Here is a 9,294-nt window from a genome sequence, read left to right as displayed (position 1 = left end):
ATGTCTGACTCTTTGCATTACAGTAAGGTGTTAATGTTTTCGATTTTCTAATAGTTTTGCAGCATAAGACTGAATACATATGTATTATTACACCTGGGTTGGCTGTGTAAAATAATACCTTCCAGATGGCTCATTTATGGTGTATTGATCGTCATTGACTGCCTTATTGATCACAGTGATCTGAGCAGTTGTCAGATGTTTTGCAGGTTATGAAAAATCAACCTTTGGGTTGCTTTTTTTCTTTTTTTCCCCCTTTTGTATAGGTTGAAATACCATGTTTCAAAACACAACAACAAAAATCCAGGACCAAATTCTAGCCTTTCTTTTTTTTTTTTAAACCGTATATTAGATATTATCCAAATCAGTTTTCTATTACTTTACAAGTATAAATCTCTGTGCCTTAAAGTCAGTATCCTGTCCAACTATACACCCCCGGTGTGTTTTAGTAGATTCTGTATTTGATCAAATGAAAACTAGCAGATTACATTCCAACATTAAGCTTTTGTCTCCTCATGTTTTTAGGTTTTATGGAAATATTACATAAACTGTAGATGGGGCTCACATTTTTGGAAATGTGGTAAGGTTTTTGATTTCACAATTACAGACAGTATGCATGAAATATATTTACAGAATAGTGAGAAATCCATTAATACAACAAACACTGGGCACATATGCCCATATTCACCCAGGGAAATTGTAGGAATTATTTAGAATTTGTAAGAATTATTTTAAGGTCCCATACAGGGGTATAAATAGTAAAACTGTCTATAAGAGAGCCCCATGCAGGATTTTATTTGCACTATATATTGTGTGTTTGTTGTAAAATGTTTGTATGATTTTACAGTTTCCCCAGTAACATGTATGATAGATGTTTAGCCATAAATATGTTTTCTTCTCTTTCCTTTTGATTTCTGTTTACTTCATACAAGTTACAAGACATAATTGAATCCAACTTAGTGTACAGACACACACATGGAGTACACAATTCAGCCAAGTGGAGCAGACAGCAGTGGTCCATAATGTGAGAGTGAACGTTACATAAGAGCATTGCGTCTAAAAATAGAAATGCAGCAATGGTAAACAGGAGTCTAAACTGTTGGCTCTAAGCTTTCAAAGGAACCTGAATGAAATTTAGATTAAAGCGCCATCTCGGACATAAATGGACCAGCTGCTGATCAGGACCACGAGAGCCTGCAGGCAAGTACAGAATAGGCCTGAAGTCCACGTGTGAGTGAGTGAATGAGGCAGATGAAGAGTGAGAGCACTGATAAATAATGAAGCAGGGTAAGTTGACTTGTAACTTTGACAAAACATGTAAAAAGCAGCTGGTTAATAAATCTGCATTAGAAATATGAGGACATCTTTTAATCAGAAAGCAGAATTTCAGCACCACATATTAATAAACAGCTCCATACACATGACTTCATTGTTTTTGTTTGTTGTTATTTTTGAGTATGAATGTGGAGAGAGAAGAGAGACGAAAAGATGGAAAGATTTACAAATCTGTACACTGACAGAAATCTGTTTTTTACTGGACAAAACACACACACACACATACAAGAAGAACACCACATTTATAGAGCAATTGTTCCAAATAATATACATATTAAACTCTGTTCTTTGTTGATTTCACAGGACAACAATACACATTTTATTCTGTATCTCAAACAATAGTCTACAGACATTATGGTACATTTGAACAGAAAAAGAGAGACATGACTGAATAAGGTAGTAATATTATAATGTAAAATTAAGTTAAATCAATTTGAACAAGACAGGAGAACACACAAAGAAAGGAACTAAAAAGTAACACTTGCACGCATACACACGCACACATACATGCTATATGTTTTTTAAATGTTTATTTGTGTTATTTTACAAAAAAAAACATCAAGTTTAAGTTCAGCTTTATTGTTATTTCCACATGTATGTATGTCATACATACACACAAGTTCTGATACATGGTACTGAAAATGCTGTGGTGTTATTTACTAAAAACTACACGTGACAATAAAGAAGGACACATGACAGGAGATTTCATACAGATTTTATTATAAACCAAAGCTGCTGTATATATGGTCGTTAATATTCAGACACAGCCGCTTCTGAAACAAAACACACACAGTTAGCAACACACATATAAATTAGATATCCATTCCTAATCACAACAAATGAGGCAAATTTACCAATGATACATTCAGTCATTTTTCATATCTGTTTGTTTAGATTTGTCATATAGTCCACAGACATTATAACACATTAAAAGAGGGAAGAGATGTGACAAAATGAGACAGTAGGAGATAAAATGTAAAGTGAAGTTAAACAGATTTGAACAAATATGAATACAAGACAGCACACATGAGGAGAGGAAATAAAAGTATAAAGTAAAAGGTAGCACAGGGTAATACACACACACATACACATATACACAGATTGAGAGAGACAGAGAAAGAGAGAGGGAAAAAAAATAGTGCGTCACTTCAGTTTTTTAATGTTTATTTCCATGTGTTATTTTACAGAGAAATGTTCACATTTCACACAGACATATACATTTCTTATATACAGATATAAGGAAACAGAATGTCATTCCTCACGGACCACAGTGCGACATAGAACAGACATGCAAAACTGTACTAAGTGTAAAAAGCAAAATAATTGTAGATTAAAGCTAAAAACTGTAAATTCAAAACATAAGATACAAACCCCAAACAGTCTTAAGGGTAAGAGTGAGCATGCACACAAGTCTCTCTCCTCTGAAACAAAACACACACAGTTAATAGGGCACAGTTAAGAAGTTAGATGTCTGTTCATTATCACAGCAAATGAGGTAAATTTACTAATAATACATTCAGTCATTCTTGGAATATGGCTATAATTTTTTTTTTTTCTAAATCTAATTATCGAAGTTTGTTATATAGTCCACAGGCGATATTTATACATTTTGAAAAAGGGAAAAAGCATGACAAAATAAGAAAGTGTGAGATAAAATATTAAATTAAATCAAATTAACTTAACAACCAGGGAGACAGGAGAACACACATGAAGAGAAGGAATAAAAGCGCAGGTAAAAGGTAACACAGGGTAACACACACACATACATTCCTACATCTAAAGACCATAACAAGAATGTATGACTCCATGCACACAATTTGCTCTCTGTGTCTTGTCCTCTCTTTGTCATCTGTTGTTAAACAAAGAACAACATCACAAATCAATTATTCAGGGGCAGATGAGGAGCTTCATGACGTATTTCAAGGGGTTCCACATTTTCATAAATCTGCATTTGAAGCCTTAAACAGTAAATATCTGTCTGATTTTTTTCCAGATCAGCACAGTTGAATATTTCTTCGACCTATGAAGCACGAGAAGAAATGATTGCAGATTTTCATTTAACCACAGTTAAGTGTCTGAGTGTACGTCTGAAAAATACAGGCAGTGAGATCAACTGTTCGTTCTAATAACTGACTGAACAGTAATGTATACTGTAGGCCACTGTAAATACTCCAAGTTTGTGAATGAAGGACACATGCATGTACACCTTGTCTAATTTCAGACTCTATTTTAGCAATAATTGTAGAGACTCTCTCTTTCTATTACAAATACACACACACACACGCATACACACACACACACACTCCTACATCTGTAAAATTAACATTATAACAAAGATACACATTATTTCCATACACACAACCTGCTCTGACAAAGAAAAAGAAAAAAGGAGATGGTGTATTCTAATACATTTAGAAACATTATTTCATGTAATGTTGCTCAGTTGAACTCTGTGTAAAGTCTTAACACTTGTCCACTCATAAACACTGATTAAAAAAAACACAAAAACTAATTCAAAATCCCAAATCACCCTCTGATTCACAATACAAGGCGTAATGTGTTTACAGTGACGCATGAAGTGACCCAGTAGAGAGAAAAAGACACACCACATCTTTGCTCCCTGGATCTAAACTCAGTATATCTTCCAGTAAAGTCCAATATTCCTTTGATTTCTATAAAACAGGAATAATGGCTGTCCTTCACTGTGGACATCACATAATGTTTTTTTCTTTCAATTTCTATAACTAAAAACTATAGAGACACACTGCCTTCTGAGCAGTGTGTGTATTCTGACTTTTGTGTAATTGTTACTAACTCTCCTTTAAGCAGGTGAGCTGATTAAAAAGATGGCCTGGAGGGGAAAGTGCAGTGAGAAGGAAGCTTAGGCACATTCTCACTCTCCCAAACCAGGAGCTGCCTACTGTGTGAACTGCTGGGCTGCTCCACCGGGGCTGAGGGAGGGAGGGGGTTCACTACTCGCTCTTGGGTATGGGTGAGACCCCAGGACACAGGGGCTGGGGAATCCCAAAGCCAGTGCTGGGGGGGGGGTCAGTCACTTGTGTAAATCACACTTTACCAAAAACCACATTCTATGTAACTGAGAGAATCACTTAAACATTCTCTCTGAATACACACAAGAGAATCATGTGTCACCTCAGATTTTCTTGAGGATGTGCTCAGGTCTGTTAATCATTATTAAAAGTGTGCAATAATCTGAAGACTCCGTGGAGATTTGATAAAACAGCTGAATTTCATGGCAGCATGGGATGGATTAAAGTTACCATGTGTGCTGCCAGTTGAAGTGTTTGCACTTTGAAATATTAGGAATGTTTGAGATTCAACATGACGTCATGTTGTGACACTTTGTGTCAGTTTTAGCGCTGAGCCTGAAAAGGAACAAATGAAATTACTTACATGGCTGGTAACTGCATAATGTAATTTGGGCTCATAATGTAATTTGGGCTCAGCCTCTTTTTTTTTTTTTTAAATTACAGATAATGCTGCTAAGCAAGACCCACTATAACCTGATCAATTCCAAAATATATTTCCATTCTTGTAATATGTGATGATCAAGAAGAAGAAAAAGAAAACTTCAAATACAACAAAATCTTACACTGACACACAAAGTAAATGCACTGCAAGTGGTGGGGAAGTGGGGGTTACGTCACTGCTTCATGAGCATGCTAGCAGCTGTTGTTACTAAATATGATAGAAAAACTATCTTTTACTTCCCTCTTACAGCGTTTCCCACTCACTCTGTGGATTCCACCTGCTGACCTCGTTGTGGATTGGTCACTGCTATTGTTTCCCAGCGCAGCGTGTGTGTGTGTGTGATGTGGACAACCTATAAGTTCAAAAGGCATAAAAAAAGTAAAAACAACATTAGAAAGCAGAAGCAAACATGTTTTCATAATACAGAAAAATACTTTTTCTTGCTTAGCTCCTGCGTCACAAGGAAAACTCAATTGCTTTGCATTGATATATGCTGTGTGTGATGGGAAAATGTACCATATACAAATACAGGAAATGTAGAGGAGTACACTCACAACATTAAGATAATCCATATATTCTACTGTATGCTGTCAATACACAGAATAGGAATTCTTGCACTTTCCAACTTATATATTGTTGACTGAAGAAAATTCAAAACTCACATCAAGTCTACCTCAGTAAAATCATTAGAAATCAGTGACTAAACCCTGTAATCCTGATTTAACTTAAAATCTCTTGAATCTGCAACATTGTTGAGGAACTGCTTTGAGTAAATGTGTTAAAAGCTATTTATTAAAAGCAAATCCCCACAGCTGATTCATCTTCTTCTCCCTGACATCTGTCTGTCCAATATTCAGTCTGTCCCAAATGTTCACTCAGCAGGAACACAAGACTCAAAACAACATGTCGCTAAAATAAAAAAAAAAAAACTTCTGCTAAAGAACATGTCTGCGTTTCGATTTGCCCGCTTAACCAACAAAAATTGCCGCCTTTTGAAGACCCTATAAAAAGCACTCATCAGATATGAAGGCATTACATGTGTAGAGAAGATATTATGATGGTGATGTAATTTTGATGCAGAATAAATAATCAATAAAAAACTATTTTTTGTAGATGATGATGCTTGAATCTCCACAATGTTGAAAAACTAAAAAATCCTCCACCTCTGTTCCTCTTTCAAAAGTGTTTATTTATAGCACAATAGAAACAAACATTGTGCATAATTGGGCACATCACAGGCATAACACCAAACAACCCATGGACTGCTGAATGAGCATACACTGCTGTGTGAGGCTGCGAGATGTTATGGTGTGTTCACAGGTGCAAGACAGCACTCCTTATATTTGTGTGTGTGTGTGTGTGTGTGTGTGTGTGTTTTGTTTTTTTGTTGTTTTTTGTTATTGACCTGTGGCCTCACCCACTTCATGATGTGTCACAGCTGGAGAGGCACGTGATTAATATTGAAGGCCATTTAAAATGTGTGACATCCTGCTATTACAAACTGACTGAGCCACTCCGTCATCTCTCTGTGTGTGTGTTGACGACGTGATGGGTCACACTTGTGCACTTTGTGGGTCCAGACCTCGGTGAATTACATCAAACCACTTAGCCTGTCTTTGACATCAGCAGCAGCGGCAGCAGCAGAAGCAGCAGCAGTGTTGACTTCTCAGCCCCCCCCACCCCCACCCCCCCTTTCAAACAACATGAACGACGTTCATATCCTCCACAAATGCTTTTTGGGGTAAGGGCTTCCCAGAGTCATGTATGCACAGCAAGCCCAGACCGCAAAAAGATTCGTGACGGACAACTGCTACAGCTCCAAAAAAAATCCACTCCAGTCCACGACTCCTCGGGGTCTTCATCATCCTCCAAGTGTTTTCAGATTTAAAAAAAAAAACACACACACACACACGCACACACTCACACACATTGTGCATGAATGATGGTGTTTTCTGTGCAGACGGCTCGGCTGTTTTAGTTTATCACCCCGCCGAATACGTAGCCACCACAACTAAAAGCCACTGGATTGGCATTGCTTTGCAGCAACACGCAGCCTTGTTATTAAAAAGAGCGGCGATGAGGAGAGGCGGCATCTCATTGCCGTTATAGACTTTAACACGCAGCAGAGGGATGGCCGCGATTTCATTGGACGGGACGACTCGTCATCTACCAATGGCAACGCAAAGGAAAAGAGCACCTAAGCAGGAGGCCAAAGCACCTGACAGTTTCATTACCCCCCACCCCCCTACATTCACTGTGGACACTAGTGCGACTTTATACCAAACAATAGCCAACAACAGAGTCCTCTCAGGTGAAAATGCATGAGACAGCAGAGGCAACATGGTGGTCTGATGTGTGGTTTCCTATTTGTGGATCCATTTTTACACCGAATAAAACACTACCTGAAAGCGACCAGTGCCCCTAGTTTCATTAATCCTAAAGTTTTCCTTATTTGCAAAGGGTTAATTTGGCTCCAAATCTCCAGCTGCCAAAGCAGGGGCCCCACCCTCGCTCCGTTTTCATTGGGCCGTCCAGCCTTTCATTCGCGGACGCGTCTCCCAGCCGGTCACGATTCCCCCCATCTGTCTCGAGCGCACCGGAGCCAGACGCCACTGACGCAGCACGCGCCTTACTCACTTTTAGCAGTCACGACTCGAGACTCATCGCGCACAAAAGGGGGAAAATCTGCAAACGAGCATCGAATCGCAAAGGTAGCGCTGCGCGTGAGGCGACGAGACGCCGTGGGAGCTGCTCGCCCTTCAGCTTTCTGCGTGGAAAAAAAAGAGAAAGAAAGAAATCGCTGGAATTGTGAGGCGACTGTGGAGGTTTGCACGGTGAAAACCGGCGATCAGTTAGAAGAGGCAAGCCTGAAAGCCTGATAATGTGAAATCTGGTGCGTCAAACTTATGAGAAATGCCCACAGTGGTAGTGGAAGGACGCTCCGTGTAAAACAGCAAACCCAGTCCCTTAAAACACTTCAGCACCACAACAAGAGGACAGCTCCCCACCCGCTCTGAAATCATCTTCAACTCTGAAAATCACCCCCCTTTTATTAGTCCAATGTCATGAAGTAACAACGAGAAGGGCAATATCAACTACAGCAAGCCGACAGAAGACATAGCCACCCATTTTAATCATAACTGAGGGTGATTCCCGGGTAGCTGCAAAAGACAGACTGATTTGATATCCCTTCAAGCATGCTGCAAAAAATAGCAGAAATCCACACAAAAACCCCTCATGACATCGCGTTTCTTTCCCGCCTTAATCAAAACACCTTAATCACATTTGCAACTGCCCTACGTTTTGCAGTGGTTTTGCAGTGGATAAAAAGCACACACACACACACACACACATATATATATAAATAGCAAAGCCCTGAGATAAAAAAGAAAAGAAACAGGTGCAGCTCCAGAGAAAGGTTGACACAACTCACCATTGTAGCAGCGGAGCCTCCTTTAAAAACACGAAACGTGCCACAGTGAATAAAAGGGACCACAAAAAAAGCTTGTTTCTCCATAAAATATGCTCTAGCTTTTCTCTTCTTCAAACTGTGCACACACTGTACTCTTGAATGGTGTGCCTTTTATAGGAGTGATGCCCCCTATCTATTTCTGGATCACGATCCAACCCCGTTTCTATTTTTAGCTCGCGCGTGATGAAAAAAGAAAAGCTCGCAGAGGTTCCTTGGAGGAATTTCGAGCGTGCAGCGTTTGAGAGCTGGCGCGAGCTCCCGCTTCTGCCCTCCCCTTCCCTGCGCGGTAAATGCGCGGGCACGGTGGTTCTTAGCATCTCCCTTAATAATAATGATGCTGTGGAAAATCTGCACGCCCGGATTTTTATTTCTTTTTTATTTATTCTTTCTTTCTTCTTCTTCTTCTTCTTTTTTTTTACAACGGGAATCATGGAAGTGTGCAGGATTTCGCTTTAATCGACTCATGATTTCATGATTCACGATGACCCTCCCAACCACCACCACCAACCCAACCCAACGCGCACGAACACGCGCGCACGGCAGACGCCCCCACCCTGTCAAACTACAAAAAATGTGGCTAAAACGCACACACAGACCTATAATTCTGCAGCTCACTGGCACACGATGTTATTTTTACGCGTCCTGTTTTATATTTAACTACAATAAGCAAATAAATACATAAAATAAAAACCGACTTCCTTCTCCTGGGGGCTGCGTCAGTCACTCGGTATTGACGTCAGGTGGAGAATCTCCCACTTTGAAGGTGGAAACAGGAGCCTCCGCTGCCTATAATGTGGCTAAAAAAACACTAAATCATCGGATGAAAATGTACAGTAGCAGGAGGATAAAGAAGGCACAGCCCCGCGCGTCTCTGAATGGAAAGGCCATTGTTTGCAGGTCATTTCATGCCATTGGGAGCAAAGGAGTGGTCTACTACACACAAATAAAATACATCCGCTCTTATTTCAATCCAGAGGTGGTTTCAAATGACTCCAGGT

General features: G+C 39.5%; 1 long non-coding RNA gene across 1 annotated transcript; it reads right to left on the bottom strand.

The window, feature by feature from the left end:
- Positions 1–2,479: 2,479 nt before the first annotated feature.
- On the bottom strand, positions 2,480–8,538 carry LOC127143204 (uncharacterized). The gene is made up of 2 exons (XR_007814453.1): positions 8,258–8,538; positions 2,480–5,176 (listed from the first exon to the last, which is right to left on the bottom strand). It is a non-coding gene; the product is annotated as an uncharacterized LOC127143204 (long non-coding RNA).
- Positions 8,539–9,294: the final 756 nt, after the last annotated feature.

This window comes from Lates calcarifer, linkage group LG2 (genome assembly GCF_001640805.2).
Source record: "Lates calcarifer isolate ASB-BC8 linkage group LG2, TLL_Latcal_v3, whole genome shotgun sequence".
Taxonomy (NCBI): Eukaryota; Metazoa; Chordata; class Actinopteri; family Centropomidae; genus Lates; species Lates calcarifer.
The sequence above is the reverse complement of the archived record's forward strand: the minus strand, read 5'-3'. Positions and strand labels throughout refer to the sequence as shown.